This window comes from Adiantum capillus-veneris, chromosome 6 (assembly GCF_014529385.1).
Source record: "Adiantum capillus-veneris isolate H3 chromosome 6, ASM1452938v2, whole genome shotgun sequence".
Classification (NCBI taxonomy): domain Eukaryota; kingdom Viridiplantae; phylum Streptophyta; class Polypodiopsida; order Polypodiales; family Pteridaceae; genus Adiantum; species Adiantum capillus-veneris.
The window spans coordinates 85,891,399-85,918,941 of NC_140936.1; the positions used below are offsets into that span (position 1 = coordinate 85,891,399).

At 45.7% G+C, this 27,543-nt stretch overlaps 1 protein-coding gene across 6 annotated transcripts in view; it reads left to right on the forward strand.

Moving 5' to 3' along the window:
- The first annotated feature begins 13,783 nt into the window (after positions 1 to 13,783).
- The window catches only part of LOC147455828 (purple acid phosphatase 2-like), a 63,100-nt gene continuing 49,340 nt past the window's right edge, over positions 13,784 to 27,543 (forward strand). Inside the window, exon 1 of one of the 6 annotated variants that reach the window (XM_086514478.1) lies at positions 13,784 to 14,096. The gene's annotated coding sequence lies outside the window, so the exon portion shown is untranslated. The remainder of the gene's footprint in view (positions 14,097 to 27,543) is intronic. The other 5 variants (XM_086514476.1, XM_086514475.1, XM_086514474.1 and 2 more) reach the window with 5 other exon arrangements.

Consider the following 27,543-nt stretch of genomic DNA (forward strand, 5'->3'; position numbering starts at 1 on the left):
TGAAGGCTCCCATCCATCTGGACGCTGCTGACTCGAGAGGTGTGAGCCACTCAGCTGGTATAACCTCTGAGATGTCCTGACACATGCTCTCCACCCCTCTCATGCCCTGTAGAGCTGAATGCCCTGAAGCTCCTCTGACAAGCCTGAAAACTGTAGCCAGCCACCTAAAGTGCGTGCTGGACCCTCCTCCATGGGACCCTAGGAAATGAGGCCGACTACCAACCAAGTGGCCTCTCTAAGTGCTAACCATGGGGTTCCAAACAAGGGGTTGTCTCAAGTGCTCCTCCGTGCAAGTAGGCTGACGCTGCTCCAGGGCTCATCGCAACTGCTGCCAGGATCGGAGCACACTCACAGCGAAGCGGTCCTCCAGTCTCCTGCTCAAGCCAACTCTGTGCATCTCTGTGAAAATCCATCTAGTCGAGGGTCGCCAGGGGCCTCCAGCCTGAGGCACCCTAGTACAAAGCCGTTGAAGCAAGAACTCCTTCCAGGGCTTCTCACCTGGAAGAAGTCCTCTGACGATAAACTTCCCAAGAAGGGCTGTGCTCTGTTGTGCTGGGTCTATGATCCCCAATCCTCCCTGAGAACAAGGAAGAATGATGACCTACCATGCCACTTTGGCCCGGGCTATCTAAGTGTCACACCCTGACCAAAGGAAGTTCTTGATCAGCCTCTCTACCTCCCTGGCTGATACAAGAACTTGAAAAGATCCAACAAGAAGTGATGTACCACATAGTAGCCAACAACACCTGGTTGGCCACTACAGCTCTGCCTACCAGAGAAAGTCGTGTGGAGCTCCAATGTAACAACTTTCTCCTAATAGACAAGAGGAGGGGAGCAATCTCGTACTCGGGAGATAAGTTCAAACCAACCTAACAGCCCAACTACCGAACTGCAATTTCTGGGGGAATCCACCTGAAACCATCACCTGGCATCCAATCAGGCGTAGGAGCACTACCAACCGAGAAAGCCACTGTCTTTCTCCAATTGATCAGTGTTTCTGATGCACAACAAAAAGTCTCTAGAGCCTACTCACATCTGTGAAGGTTGGGGCCTCCTGGCCATCCAAGTACAAGGCTGAGTCGTCTGTAAACTCATCATCCAGTGGCTCATCTCCCCGAATAGGGAGCACTAGGCCACGTAACCCAACCTGCTGTGAAACCAAAAACCTGCTCATCGCCTCAACATAGAACAGAAAGAGGAAGGGGGCAAGAGGGCAGCCCTATCTGACTGAACGTGTGAGAATGAAACGATCACCTCTGCCTCCTGACAAAAGTACCTGACTGTGTGCTCGTCTGTACGAAGCTGGCATCCCTTTGATCCAAGCATCTGAGAAGACCACCCTGCGTAGAGTGCCCTCCATGAAAGTCCCAGTCAACTCTGATCAGTAGGTGTTTCTATGGGTTGAGAAATTCGTACCATGGCCGTATTGTCCTGGGGTAAGGGAAGTTGGTGTCCCAACACAGGTTGAGGTTTTTTCTGCCCTTGGATTGCATTATTTGGGCCTATTTGGTATCTAGGATGGGGTGGAAATTGTTGCTCTCCATGTGGTCCATATTGTCTCTCTCTAACATAGTTCCGATTATAGAAGCATTCATGGGTTTCATGGTTTGTCCATTGTTGTTCGGTAGCACACGACTTCAGTACTCACTGTGCGTTTAGTCCTGGCCTTTGTTGAAGGTTGCACCACTGGGTTGGACGATCTCCTCCACAAGTGTCGTATTTTCGGGTGGGCGGTTGTTGTGTGTTTGGGTTCGTACCATTTCCTTGGGTTATCCTTCTGATCACTTCCTCGATCATTTGATCAATGTCCAGCACAGTTGGGTTTTTCCCGTCCAATTTCATCGTGGACTCACTAGTGGTTGAAGAGGTACTACTCATTCCCTAATCTGTGTCTTCAATCACCTCCCCATATGCCTTGCAATTATCTACCAGATATAATGCTTCTTTCGTGACTTGCTCAAAAGTTACACATGCCTTCAAGTGCAAGTCCTTTTTGAACGTGTCATTTCGCAATCCTTCTATAAAAAGGACTGACAATCTCTCATCCTGAAGTAGTTCTCGAGCAAGGCATCTTTCTATATACTGCTTGAAATGAAGCAATGCTTCCTTCACTTTCTCTTTCTCCTTTTGCCTAAATGCATAAATCTGGGAGACGGTGTTATGCTTGATTCCTCTCTTTGAGAATTCCTCAACGAACTCTCGAAGAAGTTGCTCAATACTTGGGAATTCCAAGCTATTTAACGGTTGGAACCATGTCAAAGAAGTCCCTTCTAACGTCAACCCAAAGCCTTCATATTGACTATATAAATCAGTTATGTGTTTCGCCCTCAGCACTTGTTTGAAGATTAAAACATGGGCATACGGATCTCCTGATCCACTATACTTTTTGGATACACATTTTCCACTTGAGATGGTTGCACACGTCTGGCCTCCGTGACCATTTTGACAACACCTAGTCCTCCTGGTGTGGTTTCTCAAGGTTCATAATCTCCTCTTGGTACTACCAGTGGTATCCTCTCTACCATACGTGCGTCAAGTCGATCTCGTGTAATAGTCAAAGGGATTCTAGTGGTGTAAGTGACGTCAGGAACAGTACTGCCCCTATGTGTGTTCATGGAAACCCTAGACCCCATTGATCCTAAAGGCCCTGTGTTTGGGACTCGTTCATGTCCAAAAGACTCCTCCACCTTGCTTCTCACTGGGCTCACATGTACAGTCTCAGGTCTTGTGTGAGTAGTCATGGTTTTTACCTCTTCCGGATTTACATAGTATTGGTGGAGTGGTCCCCCAAAATATGTATATCTCTCTAATTCCTTACGATCCATTGGAGAGTACTTTCGGCCATACTTGTCTATTATGACCACCTGAATACTTCTCCCCTCCGTGTGCGTGAAAACATATGGTTTTTACGATCAGTAAGTTCCTTGATGCGGGGTTCGTCACATCTATAATAGAGTGTTTGTTATCCATTATTAAACTTATATAGCCCCACATACGTGTTGTTTGTATTAAGGCGCTCTGTCTCATTGATGCGTCTAAGCACCGTGTTTTGCTTCTCCATTTTGGGTGGCGCATCGGCCATCTCGTAATCTACCTTGTCCTTGGTGCCAGTCATCCCCCATTTATCCACAATAAAGGGGTTATGAACCATGAGGTACATTATCCCCTCTCTGTTGAAATACCTATCCCTGTCATAATCAACATCTACAAGATTTCTGAACTCGCTAGGCTTATTTTCCATCTTAACACAATAGCGGTCCATTCCGTCCTTATATATTTTGGCCTTAAGCACATTTTCAAATTGAAACTTTAAATACAACAATTTTACATTAGATGCAGGTTGAGAAGGACCTGCCCCCATCGAAGCTGTTCCCTTAGGGCTCGACTTGTTAGAATCCTCAGTCATGAGGTTGTATGATCTTTCTGACGAAGTGTCAGAGAAGCTCTCCTCTAAAATGGGTTCTAAAGGCGGAAATGGTCTCTGATTCACGCTTTCTTCCATTGAGTGATTGCTTCCTTGGTCAAAGATGCTAGGATTCCTATTCTAGTACAATCTTCCTGATCGCAAATTCATGAAGAATTGGTATTGCAGAATCCAAACCGGGTTACCTCATTAGCTAGTTTGAATCTCCCGTTTGATCTTACTTGCTGGGTAATATCCTCTAGTACCTGCAACCTGTCAAAAATTGCTTAATAGCTGTGAGCTTACAGCCGTTCTTGTTAGTTCTAGATTTTAATCGACAAAATTTAGCTAGGTTTTTCAGTAGCACACAGTTCTTCACAAAACATCAACAATTTAGGTCTAATTTCAATTTTGAAAGAGCCACCAGGGTCCTGTGGACTAGCTCTTTGTGTGGTGAAATTTTGCTTCTATTCTGACTCAGAGGAACATGGATAGTGATCCATGTTTGGAAGCCAAACGGACTTTTTTTGGTACCATCAGGTTCAGCATGATTAGGAGGTCTTATGGTATCAAAATTTTCAAAAATGAACCTCTGGATTGGAAGCTAGGTCAATTCTGTCACTTTGCCAGAGTTCCTGCCAGTTTTGGGCTTTTGGTATGGTTTTTTGCATCCAAATTCAATTTTGAAAGGACCACTAGACTCTCTGTGATGCCCTCTAGCTATGGTGCAATTTTTGTAACAAAATGTGTCAAGGGAACATGGATCGTGATCCATGTTCCTTAGTGTTAGAATGCATTGAAACTTGACCCACAACTAGTCCTTGGCCTACTGATACTAGCTATATAGTTTTTGAATGTTTTGGAGTTTTTTAGGTAAGCCAAAAGTCAGTTTTAGGTTTGTTCCAGTGGTTTCTCCCTTGATCTGATTTTTGCCCCTTTTGCCCTCTTTTGAACTTTTCTGATAAGGATCCCTTGGGAGAAAGTGCTTAAAATGTTATCACTTTTCTACTTGCCCAATATCAGCTCAAATTTCCAAAAAGGTACATGAATCGCGATCCATGTTTAGCAAGATTTTGGATTGATACTTTGTGAGTTTGTGACAAAAGGTCTAGTGATGCTATTCCCTAAATCTTTTTGGATTTGATCAACTTTTTCTAAGTCAAAAGCAAGATTTTGTGTCTGTTTGCGGTTTTTTGCAAACAACTCCTTTTTTGGTATTTTGATCAAGTTTCTTCACTTTTTGTCTATGGCCCTTTTTGAAAAAATTGTACACATGGGTCACGATCCATGTTGGAAAGCATCTGGTCATGATTTTTGGTTCTGTTGGTTCCCTGCTTCTAGTTGATCACAATTCTCTTCCGTGTATGAATATGGACAAGTAATGGTTCATTTTTTCCTTATTTTCCTCAATTTATAAGGCTTTGCTTGTTGGAATTAGGGTTGCAGAGAAACGCACACAGCTTGGAGAAGACGAAGGAAGCTCAAGGCACCCAATAGAGAGTGTGTTACTTAGTGTGCAATGGAAAGATGGATAGCCCTAGAGTGATGGGCGTATATACAATGCACGGGGAAAAAACCTCCTAAAGAGGGAAAAAATCCCCGGCGGTCCTAGTGTGTTCACACACATCACTACCACATGTATATGGTAACAAATCCCCCCTCGAGTGATGCGGTGAACGAGAGGTGGCACATGAGTAAAGGGAAGTGCCATGTCCTAAGGACATGATCAGTCCACAAAGGGAAGTAATCCCAAAGCTTTGCGGAAAGCTTCAAGCTTCTCACGAGACAATGCCTTTGTGAAAAGATCTGCAAGGTTGTCCTGTGTTGGCACATAAGCCAAGCTGATCTCTCCTGCTGAGAGCCTCTCTTTGACATAGTGGTAATGCACCTCAATGTGCTTTGTGCGAGCATGAAAAACTGGGTTGCTCGCAACTGCCAATGCGCTCTGACTGTCAGTGTAGATAGTCTTGGCAGTGTCCTGTCCAACACCCAAATCAGCCATAAGGCGTCTGAGCCATACACACTCAATCGTAGCTGTGAAGACTGCCCTATACTCAGCCTCACAACTCGAAGTAGCCACAGTAGGTTGCTTCTTGCTCAACCATGATATACATGAACTGCCAAGCATGAAACAAAAACCACTTGTGGACACTCTCGTGTCAAAACAACCAGCCCAATCTGAGTCTGAAAAAGCATGTAGGTCTGGCGGCAATGATCCCCCCTTGGGATAAAACAAGCCAAGATGTAAAGTGCCACTAAGGTAGCGGAAAATCCTCTTGACAACCTGCCAATGCTTAGACCCTGGGCTATGCATAAATCTGCTGACCTGTGAGATTGCAAACTGAATATCCGGCCTCGTGTTGCATACATAAATGAGGCAGCCAATAGCAGTTTGGTAAAGAGTGACATCAACAGGATCGCCAGCATCATGTAGACTCAACTTCAAACCTGTTTCCATGGGAGTGGCAATAGGTTTGCAATCCTCAAGTCCAAACTTACATAGCAATGTCTCTATGTAACTTTTCTGACACAAGGCAATACCACCATCACATTGCTTAAACTGTATACCCAAGTAATGATGCAACAGTCCCAAATCTTTCATCTTGAAAGTAGCATTCAAATCAGTCTTAAATTCAGCAATATGTCTCATTTGGTCCAGTGATCAGCAAATCATCAACATAAAGAACCACAATGAGAAGTACATCACCCTCACGCTTTACATACAATGTGCTTTCTGTTGGACTGTTATGAAAGCCTCGTTTAACCAAATGAGTGTCAACTTTCTCATACCACGCACGAGGAGATTGCTTCAACCCATACAAAGCCTTCTTACATCTGCACACTTTGTCCTCTTGTCCTTTTATGACAAAACCGCGAGGTTGCGTTACATAAACTTCCTCAAATATGTCCCCATTCAAGAAAGCAGTAACAATGTCTGATTGATGTACATCCCAACCAAAATGAGCTGCCAATGCACATAGAAAACGCACAATAGTCATACGACAAGTGGGAGCAAAAGTCTCTTCATAATCTATGCCTTTTTGTTGTGCATAACCCTTTGCAAGAAGTCGAGCCTTATGGCAATCAATCTCACCATCCGGCTTGCGTTTCAACTTGTAAATCCACTTCGTACCAATGGCCTTTTTGCCGGAGGCAAATCACATAAAGTCCATGTGTCATTTTCTATAAGTGCATCATATTCTGATTGCAAATGGTAGCCATCCAATTTTCTGAATTTTGTGCTTCATCAAAATACAGAGGCTCCTCAACATCATGTAAGCTAGACACATCCAAAGGATAACAATTTGATGCATAAGATGCATGGCGAGAGCCTAAACAAGTATGACTAGACAAAGGTGCATCCAATTTACTGTCACGCAAAGTGTGCACCAACCATTTTTGGCATACCACTAGCCTGCTCATTTTCAGCCCTTTCCTCATCAAGTACATCATGTACATCTGCATCACTAATAGGCTGATCTAAAACATTTTCAGAAACCCCCATAGGCTGTAGATTTGCCTCATTGGAACTTACATTCATATTTCCACCATTGAAAAGAGGCAACAAAGTGTCATAAATGTCCTGTAAGCTTACATTACTGTCTCTAGTACATGACAGCAAGGGCTGAACAGAATCTTCCACAAACACTACATCCCGTGAAACTAGAATACGTTTTGTTTGCGGATGATACAACCTGTAACCTTTGGTTTTAGCACTATAACCAACAAAAATACATTTGACAGCCTTATCATCCAATTTTTTACGCTGCACTTGTGGCACCAAAGCATATGCCAAACAGCCAAAAACACGCATGTGCTCAATAGAAGGCTTTCTATCATGCCATGCTTCATATGGAGTAATACACTTCAAAGCTTTCGTAGGACACCTGTTAAGTACATAAGTGGGACACATGATGGCCTCAAGCCAAAAAGAATGCGGCAAAGCTTGACTTTTGACCATACATCGTGCCATTTCCGTTAGTGACCTGTCTTTTCTCTCAGCAACACCATTTTGCTGAGGTGTATAAGGCACTGTACATTGGTTTTTTATCCCACGACTAGCCAGAAATGCATTAAATTCATAAGACATATACTCCCCCCCTCGATCGGAACGGAGGGTGCCCATAGTACATTTCGAGACATTTTCAGCCATAGCCATAAATTGTTTGAAGCACATAAAAACTTCGGACTTCGCTTTAAGCGGAAATACCCATGCATGCCTGGAGTAATCATCAATGAAAGTCACGAAGTACAGGTAATTGGCCAAGGACGGAGTTTGCATGGGCCCACAAACATCACTATGCACAAGCTGCAACCTGCATGTGGCCCTAACTGAACCATCCTTTGGAAACTTAGAACGCTGCATTTTACCCATAATACAACCTTCACAAACATGTTTGACAGGTGCTTCAAGAGGCGGCAAAGAAGCAACCATATCAGATTTCTGCAAACGCAACAACTGGCAAAATTAAGATGACCAAAACGTGCATGCCAAAGTTTTGCATCTGAAATAGCCCTTGAATCTGCAACAACGTTTGCAAAATTTTGTCCACACTTGTCATACAAAGTGAGCTTATACAGCCCACGACACAAAAGCCCAGATGCAACAATTTCATCACCAAAAATGAGATCATGAACTGTACATCTGTCATCCACAAATTTGACTACAAGTCCAAGTCTAGCAAGTGCGGATACAGACAAGAGATTCTTCTTGGTACATAAAGTGCATCAACAAGTGTGAAAGAACTGCCATTAGCAGCAGTAAGCACAATCTTTCCAACTCCCTGAACTGGATAAGAGGCATTGTTGGCACAAGTGACTGAATTCCCATGAGGGACAGACTCGAGAGAGGTAAACAATTCACGATGTGAGATAATGTGCTTTGTAGCACCACTGTCGAAATACCACACATGTGAATCTGCAGCAACTCAAGCATGCATCATGGACAGCAGGATTGTAAGTGCACTCTGCGCTAAAAGCCCATTCTGCATCAACATCAGCATTACCGTCTCCTTTCACAGAAGACTCGACAATGGCTGCATTTGTAGTGGAACCAGCATTTGCATTGGAACCACCCTCTTTCTTCTTAGCCTCTTTGGCCTTCAACTTAGGACATGACTTGATCAAGTGATCATTAGCTTTACAATAATGGCAACGCATCTTCGTTTTGCCTTATCACCAGAATTGCCAGACGAAGTGCTACCATTAGGAACAGTATTTTTGCTGCTCGCAGCAGAACCATAAGAAGTGGCTGCATTGCTGTTACCACCCTTTCTTTGAGAAGCACTAAAAGCCTGTTCAACTGCACGCTGCCTAGTCCTGTTCTTTCTGGAAAGTGACTCTTGCAACAACAGCAATGTGCATAATGCATCAAACTTGACAACTTCAGGATTTCCTTGGGTCATAAGTCTCCAAGTACTAGCAAAAGTCTGGTAAGAATCTGGTAAGGTATCAAGAACAGTCTGCACGTCAAGAAAACTGTCTGAAATGACTTCGCCTGCAGAAATAAGTTGCTCATTGATATCCTTGACACTAGCAAGGAAAGTGTCCATATCATCTTCCTCATGCATAATCTTCGACTCCAGCTCTTTACGCAGCAAAGCAATTTTAGCCTCATTGCGACTTGCATAAAGACCGGCCAAAATATCCCAAGCCTGTTTTGCAGATTTTGTTGAACGGATGTGAGGAACAATGGTGCGCTTCATAGATAACGCAATCAATGATGAGCCTGCGCATCCTTAACATCCCAACGAGCTTGTTCTACCGTAGGCAAAACAACTCTAACAGCAGCAATCCTTGCAGGAAGACCTGCAACATCCTCAACATCGCCTACATCCTCAGAACCAGGACGTACATCAATGCCCTGCACAATGTTCCAGACGCCCTTTAACACAAGAACATGTTGCATCATATAAGCCCACATAGGATAGTTGTCCCCATCCAACTTGTCCTCAACAGCAAACATCTTGAATACATATGTGTTGTTGTTGTCAGCCATGGTAAATGCTGCACCTGATGTGAAAACTGCCCGAAAATAGGAGAAACGGAGCGAGAACAACACGTGCTATATAGCACAAACCGCAGAAGACCATAGGGCACGTGTTATGCAGAAAATGGCACTGACAAAAATTTTGCACAAAATGACGAAATTGCCTGTGCAAACCTGCCTAGAGTGGAAACGGAGGCTGAAATGAGCCCAAATCAAAAATCTGAGCAGACCAAGCTCTACGAGCTTGCCCAAAGTATTTGTCGACCTGCGAACGCTCGCCAAAGCTCATTGAAATCGGAGAAAGTGAGCAGGCGTGTGCTGGAGCAGTTGGCGACTAAGCCCGGGAGGACGCAACCTGCTCTGATACCAATTATTGGAATTAGGGTTGCAGAGAAACGCACACAGCTTGGAGAAGATGAAGGAAGCTCAAGACACACAATAGAGAGTGTGTTACTTAGTGTGCAATGGAAAGATGGATAGCCCTAGAGTGATGGGCGTATATACAATGCACGGGGAAAAAACCTCCTTAAGAGGGACAAAATGCCTCGGCGGTCCTAGTGTGTTCACACACATTACTACCACATGTATATGGTAACATTGCTCTACTCAACCCAATTTCTTGATTCTAGTGATCTTTTAGCACTCTATTTTTGACCAAACTCAAGGTTTCGATGCCTGAGAGCCTCTTCTGAGCAAGGAAAATAGTTTTAGCACATTTTGCCAAAAAGGTACATGGATCGCGATCCATGTTGGATAGGCAGACAAATTGGGAACTCAGAGGGCTACTCATTCTACGACAAAAGAAAATCAACCACTTCCTAGCCAAAAAATTAGTATGCGTCCAATATCACTGCTCTAGGTCATCACGCCTTTTCGGCATTTAAACGAATTCAGAATGCAACAAAACTTAGGAGAAGTATTACAACACCTAGGGACACAATCCTACCAAGTTTTGCAACCATCTGGGAAGGTACATAAATCACGATCCATCACAAAAAATGTGTAGAAAACTGAAACATAACTACTCGAAAAGGTCCCCTTTAAGCATAGAAACACTTATCCATGGTCAAAACATCAAAAAACAACCATTTTAACCTTCAAATCAATGTATTTAGCTCACAAGCAACGCGTCACGAACCACAGCAAAACTGAGAATGGTTATACTTAGATTGTAGAGCAAGAGACCAGAAACACAATGTGCTCTTTGGAAATGAAATCTCATTACCAGTCCAAGAGAAAAGAGGATTACAATTTGTAGCAGCAAGAAGCTCTCACAGTGAACGTTCAAAACTCCCCTCAACTAATGATATCTCTTTAGTCTAAAACTAAGGGTTTTGACTTAAGGGTTAAGGGAACTTTCTGACGGCCATTCGGCACTTACAAGGGTGTAGATTCAGAGAGGTTGAGAGGATATGTCAGAATATATTACAATTACAAATCATCATTAGCTGAATTACACGGCTTCGTGCAAAAAATTGAGTGAGTGTTACAGGGTTTGGTGTACATCCGCCTGTAAAATTGAGCGAGTGTTACAGGGTTTGGTGTACATCCACCTATCATGTGTAAGATCACTGGATCCACCAAACAGTCATGCATGCTAATAAGGGTGAGCCATGCATCCACCTCCACAGGAACAGGGCAGCCCCTGACTGCCACTGGAAGAAGGGACTCTGCCACCGTCCCCCCTCCCCTTCAAGGGCACCGTCGTACTGTAGGCACCACTTCGGAGTAGATCTGGCCGTCATTTCAACCCACAATTAGACCTGGGAGGGTTGGCCTCCATCCACGCCGAAAAGAGAGGGAGGAGGCGTGGGTGGGAACGCCAAAGCTCAGCCGAAGCTGCATGGGCAACCTCGTCACGGATGCAAGCCACCAAGCTCGACGAAGCCATCGGCTCGACCAAACACTTGTCTTCCCTGTTTGCAGGTGGACATGGGTGCAGGCTGCAGAGGAGCACAGGGGGAGCTTAAATTTGTAATAGGCTATTGTGGAGACTAACTACAACCTACTACTACTACTGGCTCCAACTTCAATTCTCATTATGCGCAATCTTCGCAAGGTGCTTCAAAATCTCCACCCACTCTCCATTTTGAAGGCTACAACAAAACCACTTATAATTTCAATTTTCATTACTCGCATTTGAACCCATCATGTTGAAGGAGTACGGGTTAAGCTAAACCACTAGGCTACAAGCCTATGATGGTGTATGTGGTGGCCTTAAACATTTAAAAAAAACAAACAAACTCATGTGTGGTCATTGTTGTGAGTTTGGAAAAAAAAAGATCTCCCTTAGATTCTAGTTAATGAAATAAAAAAACATTTCTCTACGCCCCCATTACACGGAATCTACCCAGATACCCTCTCTCTCCTCTCTCTTCCGCCCTTCCCTCTGCCCTACCTGCGCAGCAATGGCCTCACCCTCTGCAGCTCGGACTCCGCCTCCCTCAGACCACCTCGCGATATACTGCTTGTTGTTCTCGACCCATCTGTGTGTCTTGTCCTCTAATCACTTGCTTTCTCTCTCGCTGAAAAAGCTCTCTCGTTGTCTCTCCCGCTCTGGCCTCTGTCGGACCTGCGCACCCATGGCCATCGCTCAGAGGAGCTCCCTCCGTATCTCTCTCGTTGTCCCCTCTCCCGCACTTGCCGACCCATGGCCATGGGAAATGCGTTTTGACCTGCGAAATGACTTTTCTCTCTCTCTCTCTCTCTCTCTCTCTCTCTCTCTCTCTCTCTCTCTCTCTCTCTCCCTCTTCCTCTTTCCACGTGTCCACTGCATCTTCTTTCCACGTGCTCCCTTCCCCTTTTTGACTTCAAACTTATCCTGAGGATCTCCCGAGATACCCCTTAATGCAGCTGCTTTCGAAATTGGGGACACCTACTTGCTTACATTAAGCCGATGCCTGGTTCAATGCCCTAGTACAAGAAATGGAAAGAAAAAAAGTTTGCCATCATGGACTTGCCATGTGGCACTAATCGATAAGCTTATCCAACAATCCATAGATGCTTCGAAGAAGTTCCATGTTTTAGTAAACTCCTTTTTTCTTGTAGTAGCATTCGCATTTTTGTGAGCATGATACAAAGCATGTCGACGAGCTTTTCACGAGGTCGCTTGGTTGCACTTGAGCCAATCAACCGGGGTGATGGAGGATGAGTACTCAATCAATAAAGCTAGCTTGCATTGGCATGATAAGCTATGCTTTACTAAGGTTTTATGTAGGGCAACAAAAAGACACTAAGCAAATCTATACGTCTCTTTGCTTGCTCTTTTTTGGCTTGTTAAATCAAGTCATAGGAGAGAGGTATGAAAGGTAGTTCATGTGTCCTATTGGGATTTAAAAATATTGAAGACAAAAAGAAATCATGTCCTTTTTTGGAAGCGGAGCTATGGGGTCTTAAGGCTCGATTCAGATGGGAAGGCAGAAGAAGCACAACGATTGGTGTATTAGGAAGCCCCTGTTCTTTCAGACCCACCATTTCTTTTTCGCTATCCTAGTAAGGCTTGTGCTCAACTGCAGATTAATGAACTCTAGGTATTTTCATGTGTCGTCAGTGATTTACCTCTTTACCACCGGCTCATGTGAGCGAGAGGCTGGAAGGCAAAGCTTGCCCCTCTCGACTTCCACCGTGCCATTTGAACTTGGCCTAACTTTAAAAGCTATTTCCCAAGGCTTGAATGTGCATTCACTTTTTAAAAATTTGATTTGATTTGTCTTAGTGAAAGACATACGTATAAATAAATAAGCACATTTTATTCTACAACTTTTCAATAAAAGAAATTCAATAAATTAAGCATGTTTTGTGTAAATTTATAAATCTACAAGGAGCATTTTATTTCTTCTCCTTTTGCTTACATGTAATTTTCAAAATTCTCAAAGGTAAACCCATAAATTAAGAGACACCCTTTGAGAAGCTAATATGTTTTTACATGCTTAGGTGATTTACTTTATTTGCCTTTGGACAAAAAGGGAGGGTGTATGAAGAGGGCATTACAAAGGACCCTTCAAATTTCCAATTTTTCAAAGGTATGTTTCATCTTTCTCCTCTTTAATATATAATTTCTCTTCTTCTTCTTTTTTCTCTCTCTCTCTCTCTCTCACTCAAAGGACCCTTCAAATTTTTAAAGGTATGTTTTATTTTTCTCCTCTTTGATATATAATCTCTCTCTCTCTCTCTCTCTCTAATCGATGTGAAAGGACCGGTGCCGACATCTATCTCCAAACGCCTCGTTTCAAATTTATTAGATTTTAATAATGATCAACGTGTGGGAAGGAAAACTTATACATATCCATCCATTAGAATCCACATGAACAGGAGGAGCTTTCATTTGCGTTCCTTCCTTTTGGCATCTTCAAAGCCCGTGTGAAACTAAAACACATTGTAAGATTTTTCCCGCCATTGGACCACTTACGTTCAGACTCCGGGAGGCAGAAAAGAAATGCGCGTGTACCTGCTGGAGTCCTGGGTCCTGCATGGCAGCAGTACACCATCTTCGGGACCCGCCTCCAGATTACTGGTCCCTGACTCCCTTGCCGCCTAGTACCTGCCATCCCATTCGACGTTGAGCAGAACTCCGGCTCGGGCGACCTCATACTGCTTCCTCTCGCCGTACCTGACGGTCTCTGCGGCTTCCTCCCGGTGACTGCCTGCGGCTTCCTTTGCCCAAGAAGTCTTGCAGGTTACCAATGCTTCTTTCTATCTTGGATAGTAAGTCTCGTTCCAGACACACACACACACACACACACACACACACACACACACACACACAGAGAGAGAGAGAGAGAGAGAGAGAGAGAGAGAGAGAGAGAGAGAGAGAGAGAGTTTTTGCACCCTTGATGTATGGACAAATCCATCTGTTGTACTACCGGCTGCCCCGAATGCCACACCCGTTGCTCTCCAGGGTTTCTTGCTGGTTTTCTACTTCTAATTTCTTTGGCCGTGGCGCCATCTTTCCGCTATCCTCCCATTCCTTTTTCATCTTCGCTCCCTGCGGTTGGGTTGCAGTACCCAGTATGGCTCTCATGTGCAGTCTTGCAGGGATGGAATTGCTGTGGCTTGTTGATGCTTTGGAGAAGCCCTTGATTTGCTCCTTTTTCCTCGCCATGCCGGAGTTCTTGCCGCTCTTGCCTTCGAGTTGCCCCTGATGTCTCTTCTAGTGGAAAAGCTTGCAACTTGCTTGCTTTCAGTGGCCCCGCATGGTGTAGCATCGCGATTGCAACACTCTTCTTGGTTTTCCTAATGGTTTCCTTTACTAGAGCTCTCGGTGATGCCAATTGTTTTTTCTTTACCATCATTGTCATCGGGAGCTCCGGCTCCCTCCCTTCTATTTCTCCTCAACCCTCTGGTTTTAGAAGGTTCCAGTTGGCTGGCTTAGCCCCATATTGAGCAAGGCAGCCCATTATTTACTTTACATCATCGGTGGAGGCCTTCTGATGCTGTTGATCTTTGGTATGCAATAGCAGAGTGAGCGTTTGGTGGGAGTGCCTATCTCTCAAAGGCAACTGTAGTTGTCATGTGCGCAATGCACTTGCACCACATCGACAAGCTTCTGTTGAAGTCTAGCGTCAGTCTTAGCTTAGGACCTAGCTTGGCACACTTGTGAGCCTCGAGCAAGATGTGCACGTCCAGGCCGGTCATAGGTGCATACCCTCTCTTGCACAGTACACCATTCTAGCATTCAGGCACTTTACCGCGTGTGAACCGCCTCTTAGCATGGCATTTAGGTTGCTACTCGACATTGCATTGGATGGACTCTTGTTGTTTGCCCATGGTGGGCCACTCTCCCTCATGATCCACTATCTGTGAACGACTTTAGTTTGTATTCGGAGGCTTTGAGGGTAGTATGCTAGAGCTTACTACGATGGGTTGTGGCATCCTTTTTGTCGAGCTTTCGGATCTGTGGGCTGATTTGCTATTGCCGGGGACGGCGATGGGTTGAAATCTGAAAACGCTGAAGATGAAGATGGTTGAAATCTGAAAACGTTGGTGGTAACGCGGCAAGGACTGCAGCTGCAAACGATGCTATGCTGAAAATGCTTGAGGCTGAAATCTGATGGCGATCATAGGGCTGAAACGCTGATGGCCGTTTGAGAAAACGCTGGCTGATGGCTGCCCAAGCGTTGGTATTGCTGAGAGGCTTTTCTATTGCTCCTTTCCTGACTCTGGTGCCCCTAGGATTGCATTTATACTTCTTTTAGCCATTTGTCCTACCTACTTTTAATAAATGTCATGTCAAAGTCACTTATTAATAAATGACTTAAGTGAGTGCTCATATGTCTATATGCTTAAGTGATTATAATGTGCAAGTGAGGGTATCCAACTATGACCTGCCTGGACATGCACGTCCTACTAGAGGCTCACAAGAGTGCCAGGCTAGGTCCTAAGCTAAGACTAACGCTATACTGTAGCTGAAGCTTGTCCACATAGCTCAAGTGAAGTGTGTAAGTGACATCCTGTACTACTGACACTGAATGCTTCTGATGCTTGTGGTTGCATAAACTGATGAAAACTTCTCCAAACTTGTGGATACTGCGTATGTAGGTAGTGCTGCTATGTAAACACTGACCATACGAGTTACTAGGTAGCCTTATTAGTGTCGTAGAATACCAGCCTTGATGCTGACTTTGCCTTGTGAGCAAGTACTACCACTCGAATAGTCCTGTCGTGAAAACATTGTGGGTGAAGATGAAAGGTAAGGGTACTTTGAGGTATTTCCAATGGTTCCATGTCAACGGAAGTGAATGCAGGCTACATGCGAATGCGAATGTAGAAGAGGGTTATGGATACTTGCACCAACTCCTTCGATATAAGCATACGAGGCAAGCAAATCTTGGATTTTAAGATCTGGATTTTCGTGTATCCGATGTCGATCTTCGTTCAAGACATAACGATGAAGACGGGAGCGCGCCGATGCGCGATGGACTAAGGGTCGGAGTGACTAATAAGTCCGGGGCAAGTCCGCAGCAAGGACGTGAAGCGCATTAGCTAGAGATTGAGACTGACAGATTTAGGAAAGTACCAGCAGAAGCCAAGATATGCTAGTTGTGTCATATAGAGCCAGAGACAGAGTTACATCACATTTATCATTGTTCGGTATACTATGAGAGACGAGGCCACTTTCACTATCTATTCAAAAAGGGCTTTGGACCATTGGCAAGAGTCATGAGATATCAGGATCAGAGATACCTCGGGTTGTTTTTGCTGAGCTACGCAGACATAGGGAGAGTCTCTTGAGGAGACTCGGTAGTGGAAGACATTCACAGAGGGAGATCACCGAATGTTTTAGAGTAGGGACTCAGCAGCCGGATGAGCATGCTTCACAACAAACTTCAGAGCCCACTGCTACCAGAGGTATATTAGTGGATTGAGCCATTGAGCTTGGGAGAGCTAGACGTCCACGTCTATGGGGGCGACCACGACATTGATGGAGACTCCACCAGAGAATCAGGACTATTCTAGCACGACATGGGAGATGCCCAGTACGACTATTTACAGGGTCAGACGTTGACGAAGCTCTTCTGTCACGTGACACATCTCAACCCTGTGTCCGTGGACAAGCTACACTATAGCAGGGTTTCCGTCAAGTCCAGTCAAGTTAGATTAGAAGTGATCTGGCACTTTTGTGAGTCTATTCGTAGACCGTGCATGCCCAGTCACTGAGTGTAGATGCATATCCTCTGGTTGCACCTGGCATAAGCATAAGCATTTCCATCAGATTCCATCAGAGTCAGTTGGGGATTTTTCAGATGACTTTATTCCATTTTCCCCTATTTTTGACATTTTTCACTTATTTATTAAGTGACTTTTGTTGGGTACTCAGTAGGGCAAATTGGGTAAGTTAATATATAGGCAAACCCAAGTTAGCACAAATTGGCAGATGAGCAAAGGCATAGCAGGCTTCCCCAAGCCCCAAGTAACAGGTGTCCAACCCTCTCTCAGCAAGACCCTCTCCAACCTTGGCGAGGCCACTCCCCTTCCATCAGCGGTTTCAGCCATCGCCACGGTGCTCCCTTCTATTGGCGTTTTCTAGCCCAGCCATCGCCACCCTATATTCCTTCATGCCTGGCGTTTTCACTATCCATTGGCAGCAGCACAAGGACTTCACTAACGCTAGCATTCAGTTGCAGATCATTGGCGTTTTCAGCCTCAAAACGCTGCAAAGAATTCAGCCCTTAAACCTGCAGTAAGACCAGCGATTTATCATCATTTCAGCCCTTCAAAAAAGCTGCAGATCCTCAGCGTTTTCAGCCGGCAACCAGCCCTTCTAAAACGCAGCAAAACCCTAGAAACCAGAGTTTTCTTTCAGCCTTGAAGCTTCAGCAAAAGCAGGGAATTTCAGCCCCGAACAGTCCATGAAAATCAGCAGATAGAAGATCCCTATTTTCAGTCACGAAGTTGTCGTCGTCATCAACATAGTCCCATTGCATCAGTCCATTGCATTCGCATTGTACACCTTTGTGCAATCAAGTAGACTACTCTCGCCGACGAGAGTGGGGCCTTCGGAGGAGGGTTTTACAACCTCTCGGTGTCGTATCTTTTCTCTCTCCTTCTCTCAGTCTCATTCACTTGCACACACAATATCCCCTTACTTTGTTCGTGATCACAACACTCTCCATAAGACGGAAAGCTCTCTCTTTCCCTAAGAACTAAAAGGAACCTTGAGGAGTAAAGATCACTAATCTTGAGAAAATACAACATTCATTCCGCTGCACCTTACATTGGTATCAGAGCTTTGGAAGTGTTCTGCATTACTCAAGGGAAGAACCACAAGAATTTTTTTGCTTGTTGCGATCGCACGAACCCAAGTTTACTTGGGCGTGGCGATTCCTAATCGTGTTTTGTTGAAGAGTGACAGGAATCCCAAGAAAGAAGGGCTTGTCCAGCCTCCCCTTGTGTCTCTTTTTACTCATTGAGAGCGGACCGTGCATTTAGCGGCCGGCCAATTGACGTGAGGTGGGAAAAAGCAACCTTGGTGTGAGCGCAAGGCCGCCAAGGGGTGCGCCCGCAAAAAAGGGTAGAACTTGGGTGAAGAGAAGATCCTTCTCAACGCGATTTGCAAGCGAAAGAACCCCTCAAGAACCTCAAGATCCTCAAGAACCCAAGATTCTCCCGAATCAAGGACCTCAAGAACCTCAAGACCCTCAAGAACCCAAGTTTCTCGCGAGCTTAAGACCCCAAGGTCATAGTGCATGGTCGTCACCCGAAGCGGAATGGATACTTCGCATACAGGTGATGAGCATGAGAGAGGCGATGAAGACTCGTTCCTACCCGGAGATGATCTCTTCAACCCTCCCCCTTCGCCATCTACGCCAAACCCTATGGAGGCAGTGGTCAAGCAGATGATGGCCATGATGGATAGACAAGAAGCAAATCGCCTTGCTCTTGCCGCAAAACAAGAAGAAAATTGACTTGCTTTTGAACGCGAGCGCGATGAAGGAGAAGCTCTACGATCAAGAATTTATTTTCCACTTGCTAGCCTCGAAGACCGAACCACCCAAAGATCATGGGAGTTCCTCTCGTGGTGCAAGCCACGATGCGGATTCCAACAACCCAGTCACCAAAAAAGCGACTTTCAGTAAGTACGATGGTAAGATGGATGCTACGGTGATTCATTCTTGGTTGCATCAATTTAATGCTTATTTTGCAACAACTAAGAAAACAGGAAATAGCAAAGTTTTGATGGCCGCTATGTACCTTGCCGGTGATGCCATCAATTGGTACCATGCATGGCAAGAGGCACAACTAGCCGCGCACCTAGAGGCAGCCGACGATTTCACGTCCCTCTCTTTTAGTTTGGTTGATTTCCAAGACAAGCTCAAGGCGCGGTTTATGCCACCTCAGTACCTTGCACGCTTGAAAGAGGATTGGCGTAATCTCAAGCAACATGGTATGCCAATCATGTCTTTTTCTAACCGTGTTTTGCAGCTAGGCACTCAACCACGCAAGTCGGATGATGAGCGCAAAGAGGCTTTTCTCTTTGGGTTAGACGAATACATCAAGTTTGATGTTGAAGTCTTTGACCCCGTGGATCTCAACAAGGCGGTAGCAATTGCTCTCCCCCAAGAGATGAAGCACAACAAGGGAAAGCCTAAGGAGAACAAGTCTTCTCAAGGGACATCTTTGAATTCTCAGAACACACAGAATGGTAAGAACGGTAAGAACGGTAATTCTTCTAGCCCTTCTTCCTCTAATTCCTCGGAAAAGAACTCTAACAATGAATCTAAGGGTAAAGCTAAAGCACCTGTAAAACCTAAGCTAACCCCTGATGAAAAAGCTTCTCAAGGAATTATAGGGGGATACATCACGGCGGAAGAACAAGTGATTTATGCTAAAGAAGGTAGATGTTTTAAATGTCATATCAAGGGTCACATTAAGAAGGCCTGTCCTAAGACAGTCCCACCTAAAGAACCAAAGGCACCCACAACTACCACAAACTCTATCACAACACAACCTGTATCTTCTCCTGACTCTGACACACACATTGATGAATCTCTCTTGAAGTGTTATGGTCATGTAAAAGGACAGCGTTTTATCATATTGTTTGATCCAGGCAGTATGCATGATGTGATTAGTCCTCCTCTTGTTGAGAGAGCTCGCTTTAGAGGTTAGTCAGAAATGTCCTCTCGAGGTTTCTGGCTTCGCTCCTGGTATGGACTCTCTCATCACGAAGGAGTGCCTTGATGTGATGTTTACCGTTCAACAAGCTTCTTTTCGTAGGAAATTTCTTGTGTCTCCTCTCTCAGGATGTGATATGATTTTGGGCATAAAATGGTTTCGTGAACTCAACGCTCTCATTGATTTTGAAGCTAACACTCTCATTTTACATGCCAAATCTGATTGCCCCTTCATCATTCGTGCTGAGGAGGGCTTGCATTCTTTGCCTCTCATCTCGCATGTATAGGTAAAGCGTGAATTACGACGAGGAGCACAAGCAGTATTCATTTATGCTACCCCAGTTTCCCAGAGCATTCAGGCTCCAGGTAAGTATTTGGAGTTGTTTACGAAATTTAAACATCTCTTTTTATAGGATGATCTTGCACCTCGTCTCCCACTGGAGCAGCTGGAGGACCATCGCATCGAGCTTATGCAGGGAGCGCAGCCTGTCAGTGAGGCTCCCTATCGTTTGAACAAGTCACAGGAGGAAGAGTTAGAGTGACAACTCACGGAGTTGGTGGCTAGAGGATTCATATGTCCTAATGTAAGTCCTTTTGCTGCCCCTATTTTGTTCGTTCGCAAGAAGGATGGTTCGTCTCGTTTGTGTGTTGATTACAGGGCATTAAACAAGATGACCGTCAAGAACAAGTTTCCGATGCCTCGCATTGAGTATATCCTCGATAGGCTCAATGGGGCAAAGGTTTTCAGCAAGGTCGATCTCAAAAGTGGATACCATCAGGTACGGGTATTCAAAGACGACATTTTCAAGACCGCCTTTCGCACCGAGCGAGGGCAATGGGAGTATATTGTTATGCCTTTTGGATTGACAGGAGCCGTGGGTACGTTCAATCGTCTCATGGTAGGTCGTTTCGGCGACATGGTAGGTGTATGTGTGTTCATCTTTTTAGATGATATTCTCATTTTTTCTGCATCGTGGGAACAACATGAAAGAGATGTTGAAAGGGTACTAACTCGTTTGGATGAGTGTCAGTTGTACATTGCAGCTAAGAAGTCTGAATTTTTTCTTTATGAAGTCACTTATCTGGGTTATATCATTTCTGCAGAAGGCGTCAAGCTCGACCCCGCGAAGGTGGAACAGGTTTGTAATTGGGATTTGCCCAAAACTGCATATGATGTGTGTTCTTTTCTTGGTTTATGTCAAGCATATAGTTCGCACATAGAGAATTTTGCACGCATTGCTGTACCTATGACAGATGTTTTGAAAGGGGTAAAGACTCGCCGTCAGTGCGTAGACTTGCCCGAGGGAGCCATTGAGGCTTTTGCAGCTCTCAAGGTTGCGGTGACGGAAGCTCCGTGTCTTATCCTTGCTTCTTGGGATAACCCCTTTGAGGTATGGACGGATGCGAGCAATGTCGCCATAGGCGCTGTGCTCCAGCAACATGGTCGTCCTGTAGCTTTCCTTAGCCGAAAGCTCAATAGTGCGGAAAAGAATTATTCAGTTTATGATAAAGAACTTTTGTCTGTCATTCACTCTCTTAAGCATTGGAAGCATTTTTTGTATGGTAGAGAGTTTACAGTGCGCACAGATCATCAAGCCCTCAAGTGGCTACAGTCTATGCCTAGTGCACATTGGAGTGATCGCCAAGCGCTGTGGTCGCAATTTGGAGGTTTGATTGAGTATGTGCATGGAAAAGCTAACCCTGTTGTAGATGCGTTGAGTCGCAAAGGACAGATTTTGGCTCTTGAGTCAAGAACCACATTTTCTATACAGGGTGAGTCTTTTGACAGCATGAAGAATCGGTATGCAGATTCGGAGTTTGGTAAGTATTGGTTGCAGGCTCTTGCTTCCCAAGGGCCCAACAACTATCTCATTCGTGATGGATTGTTATTTTTTCGTCAGCGTCTATGTGTGTTGCCCTCTCTCAGGCCAGCCATATTGCATGATGCACATGACTCTCTCACGGGTGGGCACAGGGGTATGAACCACATTGGAAAAGATTGAACGATTTTTCTATTGGCCTAAAATGCGAAAATATGTGTTTAGTTATGACACACATTGTACTATATGTCAAAAAGTAAAAGCTCCTCAGGGTAAGCAGCAAGGCCTCTTGCTTCCGCTGCTTATTCCCGAGGGATCTTTTCAGGATATGTCTATGGATTTTGTGACTAACTTACCACCAAGTCAGCATTCAAGGAACACTCAATGTTTAACTATTGTTGATCGTTTCAGCAAATTCTGCATGTTGATTCCTTGTAAGGCCACAGTCACTGCACAAGATGTTGCACGATTGTTCATAAAGCATTGGTACCCCCTCTGTGGTTTGCCAAAGTCCATTGTTTCAGATAGGGATGTTAAGTTTACGTCCAACTTTTGGCGTACACTCTTTGAAAATTTTGGCACAAAGTTGAATTTTTCATCCGCTTTTCATCCACAGTCAGATGGTCAAACAGAAATTTATAATCAGTTGGCTTTTGATGTGTTGAAGTTTTATGTTCATGATCAACAGTCTCAATGGGAGCTCTACCTCCCATTGGTTCAAGCTATTCTCAATGATTCCTTCTCTTCTGCTATTGATCGAACTCCGTATGAGGCAGCTTTTGGCCGCCGATTCTAGTCATTGTTGACTCGATCGGTCAGTCAAATGCCTGATGCCAATGCTGAGAGTCAGTCATTGGATGAGATTTCTGAGAGTGTGAAGCTTCGGCTAAGCAAGGCTTAGTAATCTTATTCTCGACAGGCTAACAAGCATCGTCAGGAGGTCTCGATCAAGGAAAGAGATTGGGTGTATCTACGAATTATGAAACAGCGTCTTAAGCAAATTGGAAAGAAAGGTCCTAAGTTATCTTTTCGTATGTATGGTCCATTTCCAGTCATCAAAAAGATTAATGAGGTTTCAATGAAATTGCAATTGCCTAACTTATGGTCTATGCACAACGTTTTCCATGTTTCTTGGTTGAAAGTGTTTCAGGGAACACCTCCAAAGGACGTTTCGAAGAAGAAGAACCGGAGATTATCGATGAAGTAGAAGTCATGGAGCCGGAGCAAGTCTTGTTACATTGGTTTCGTCATGGTTCGAAGAAATAAGTACGACAATATTTTTTGAAGTTCAAAGATCGAGGAACCCATGAAGCGGTGTGGGTAGACGAGGAGTTCTTTAAGGATTATCCAGAGTTGTTGGCAGACTACAAGGAAGCCATGCAGCTCGGTATCAGTACCTCACTTTAAAAAGGAGGGGATGTTACGTGACACATCCCAACCCTATGTGTCCGTGGACAAGCTACACCATAGCAGGGTTTTCGTCAAGTCTAGTCAAGTTAGATTAGATTTCATCTGGCACTTTTGTGAGTCTATTCGTAGACCGTGCATGCCCAGTCACTGAGTGTAGATGCATATCCTCTGGTTGCACCTTGCATAAGCATAAGCATTTCCATCAGATTCCATCAGAGTCAGTTGGGGATTTTTCAGATGACTTTATCCCATTTTCCCCTATTTTTGACATTTTTCACTTATTTATTAAGTGACTTTTGTTGGGTACTCAGTAGGGCAAATTGGGTAAGTTAATATATAAGCAAACCCAAGTTAGCACAAATTGGCAGATGAGCAAAGGCACAGCAGGCTTCCCCAAGCCCCAAGTAACAGGTGTCCAACCCTCTCTCAGCAAGACCCTCTCTAACCTTGGCGAGGCCACTCCCCTTCCATCAGCGTTTTCAGCCATCGCCACAGTGCTCCCTTCTATTGGCGTTTTCTAGCCCAGCCATCGCCACCCCATGTCCCTTCATGCCTGGCGTTTTCACTATCCATTGGCAGCAGCACAAGGACTTCACTAACGCTAGCATTCAGTTGTAGATCATTGGCGTTTTCAGCCCCAAAATGCTGCAAAGAATTCAGCCCTTAAACCTGCAGTAAGACCAGCGATTTATCATCATTTCAGCCCTTCAAAAACGCTGCGATTTATCATCATTTCAGCCCTTCAAAAACGCTGTACCTTATGTCTTCAGTGATCGATGCGATACTTTCTCGGACAACGCCCGATGCCGGGCATCCTCGGGCATGGATGATGATGATGATGATTTTCAGTCTGACCTTTTAGTCTTTTTTTCTTCTGAGAAAAAGATCCTTCTATTAGTTAATGAAACTGCCCATAGGGCTACAACCACCTCTACAAGAGAGGCCTACAACAAACATGATGGGGAGACTCTCCCAAGGAAAAACAACATATGTACAATGAGGCTAAATCAAGAGATGGGAGGAGGGAAAAGCGGTAGTGCCATCTGAGCACACCCTGGACCATGGTGAAAAAAGGGCCAGGACGTCAGAGTAGAAGGAAAGCCTCTCTGTGCTCCTGCATGCGGTCGGAGCTGCCCTAGAGTCTCTCGAGCTGTCGTCTGAGAGTATGGATCAGCTCTAGCCAAAGATCCCGAACAGTCTCTGCTGGGGGTATAGGGCGAGCCTCGAAGATGTGGAAGCAGCGGGCCCGCCCGATGAACCAGAGTGTCCGGCCGCTAATGAGCTCCCAACACTCCTCTCTCTCATTGCACCACTCTTGTGGAGTAAGCTCTGTAGAAGGTGGAGTGTAGGATGACCCCCCTGCATCACTATCATCCTGCTGGTGGAGGATAGCTCAAACTGAAGTGTCGGGCCCGTGAGAGTGGACCAAGCAACTGCCTCCCAAGTGTACTGCCGAGCTGTAGAAAAAGCTGGCATCAGCCGAAGAACACGAAGCCACACCTGCTGTGCCAAAGGACAGTCCCAAAGATAGTGACGCTGACTCTCCAAAAGGTGGTCACAAGCTGCACATGCGGCCGAGAGACCACTATGTACAAGCCAGCTCCCAACTGTTGTAGCTTGGTGTGCAACCAACCACTGGAACAATGTGACTCGCCTCGGCTGTCTGGAGTCCCACAACCTCTCCCAAAAGGTGCCAAGAACTCAGCTGTGAGACCCTCCTCCTGCCAATGAGGTGCTGCAGCAAGACGAGCCTCTCTCTGCACTGCCAGTATGTGACGTCCCAGTCGAACAGTGTACTGAAAGAAAGGGACGCTTGGATGGTCTGCTAAGGAGAGAGGGTGCCTACAAAGCCACTCTCCAGAATCCCATTGTACTCGTGCCAGTGGATAGCTCTCCCAAGCCCACAGTCTCCAGTGGCCAGTCTCACGAGCTGCTGGGTCGGGATCTATGACACAAGTCCTCTCACAGATGCCCACCACACGGATCCTTTGAAAACATCACTCTACCACTTGTGGGGCCTCTACGGCAATTCAGTGTAAGCGTCCCTCACCCTGTAGCTCGAAAAATAGGGAGGGTATAGTCTCTGAGCAAGCCCGAATTGAGATGAGAACCTCCAGTCGCGTGAAGGCTCCCATCCGTCTGGGCGCTGCTGACTCGAGAGGTGTGAGCCACTCAGCTGGTACAACCTCTGAGATGTCCTGACACATGCTCTGCACCCCTCTCATGCCCTGTAGTTGAATGCCCTTAAGCTCCTCTGACAAGCCTGAAAACTGTAGCCAGTCACCTAAAGTGCGTGTTGGACCCTCTGCCATGGGACCCTAGGAAATGAGGCCGACTACCAATCAAGTGGCCTCTCTGAGTGCTAACCATGGGGTTCCAAACAAGGGGTTGTCTCAGGTGCTTCTCTGTGCAAGTAGGCTGACGTTGCTCCAAGCCTCTCCGCAGTTGCTCTCAAGGTCGGAGCAGACTCACAACGAAGTGGTCCTCTAGTCTCCTGCTCAAGCCAACTCTGCGCATCTCTGTGAAAATCCACATAGTCGAGGGTCACCAAAAGCCTCCAGCCTGAGGCACCCTAGTACTAAGCCGCTGAAGCAAGAACTCCTTCCAGGGCTTCTCACCTAGAAGAAGTCCTTTGACAATAAACTTCCCAAGAAGGGCTCTGCTCTGTTGTGTTGGGTCTATGATCCCCAATCCTCCCTGAGAACAATGACGAATGATGACCTGCCATGCCACTTTGGCTCGGGCTATCTGAGTGTCACGCCCTGACCAAAGGACGTTCCTGATCAGCCTCTCTACCTGGTTGATACAAGAACTCGAAAAGATCGAACAAGAAGTGATGTACCACATAGTAGCCAACAACACCTGGTTGGCCACTACAACTCTGCCTGCCAGAGAAAGTCGTGCGGAGCTCCAGTGTAACAACTTCCTCCTGATAGACAGGAGGAGGGGAGCAATCTGCTGCTCGGGAGACAAGTTCAAACCAACCTGACAGCCCAAGTACCGAACTGCAGTCCCTGGGGGAATCCACCTGAAACCCTCACCTGGCATCCAATCAAGCGTAGGAGCACTACCAACCGAGAAAGCCATTGTCTTTCTCCAATTGATGAGTGCGCCTGATGCACAACAAAAAGTCTCTAGAGCCCGCTCACACCTGTGAAGGTTGGCCTCTTGGCCATCCAAGTACAAGGCTGAGTCGTCTGCAAACTCAGCGTCCAGTAGCTCATCTCCCCGAATAGGGAGCGCTAAGCCACGTAAACCAACCTTGGTGTGAAACCAAAAACTTGCTCATCGCCTCAACATAGAATAGAAAGAGGAAGGGGGCAAGAGGGCAGCCGTGTTTGACTGAACGTGTGAGCATGAAACGATCACCTCTACCTCCTGACAAAAGTACCTTACTGTGTGCCCGTCTGTACAAAGCTGACACCCCTTTGATCCAAGCATCTGAGAAGCCCACCCTGCGTAGAGTGCCCTCCAAAAAGTCCCAGTCAACTCTGTCGTAGGCCTTCTCAAAATCGAATCACCAGATCCTCACCACGGAGCCGCGCAAGGGCAGAAGCCTCCCAAAAAGTAAAGATGTTGTCAAGGATACTACGCTCCTTGACAAAACCTGTCTGTGTCCCATGTATAATGCTCTCTAGAAGTGGCCGAATCCTCAAACTCAGAGCCTTGGCAAGAATTTTGTAGGCTGAGTTGAGGATGGTGATGGGGCGCCACTGTCGAATCTCATCCAAGGAGCCACCCTCCTTGGGAATGAGGTAGATCAGGCCCTCACTCATGTTGTTAGACATCTCTCTTGTGTGCAAGATGAGCTGAAAAGCACTGCAAAGATCTGTGCCAAGCAAGTCCCAGTACTCCAAGAAAAAGCTGGGAGTCAAGCCATCCTCACCTGGACAGCTACCACGGGGGAGTGCTCTAAGAGCCGTGTGCAGCTCCTCTAGCTGAAGAGAAAGCTCAAGCCTCTGGCTCATCTCCTCAGTCACAAGACAAGGAATCTGTGCCCACACCTGCTCTCTGCATGCATCCTGACGCTTTGATTGAGGCTCTGCAGATAGTAGATCACGGTAGAAGTCAGTAGCAACTGTACGCATGTCCTCTAGCTCTAAAGAAACTGACCCGTCGTGCCTCCTCGATTGGCTGACCTTGGCATGCGTATGCTGGGTCCCACCGCCTCAAAGAAAGCGCCTGTCACTCTGTCACCCATCTGGGTCCACTGAGATGCCTGTCGATGGAAAGCAAACTCATGGCGCCTCTCCTCTGTGTTGACGAGCTCCTGGCGAGCTTGCTGTAACTGCTCCTCCAACCAAGGACTGT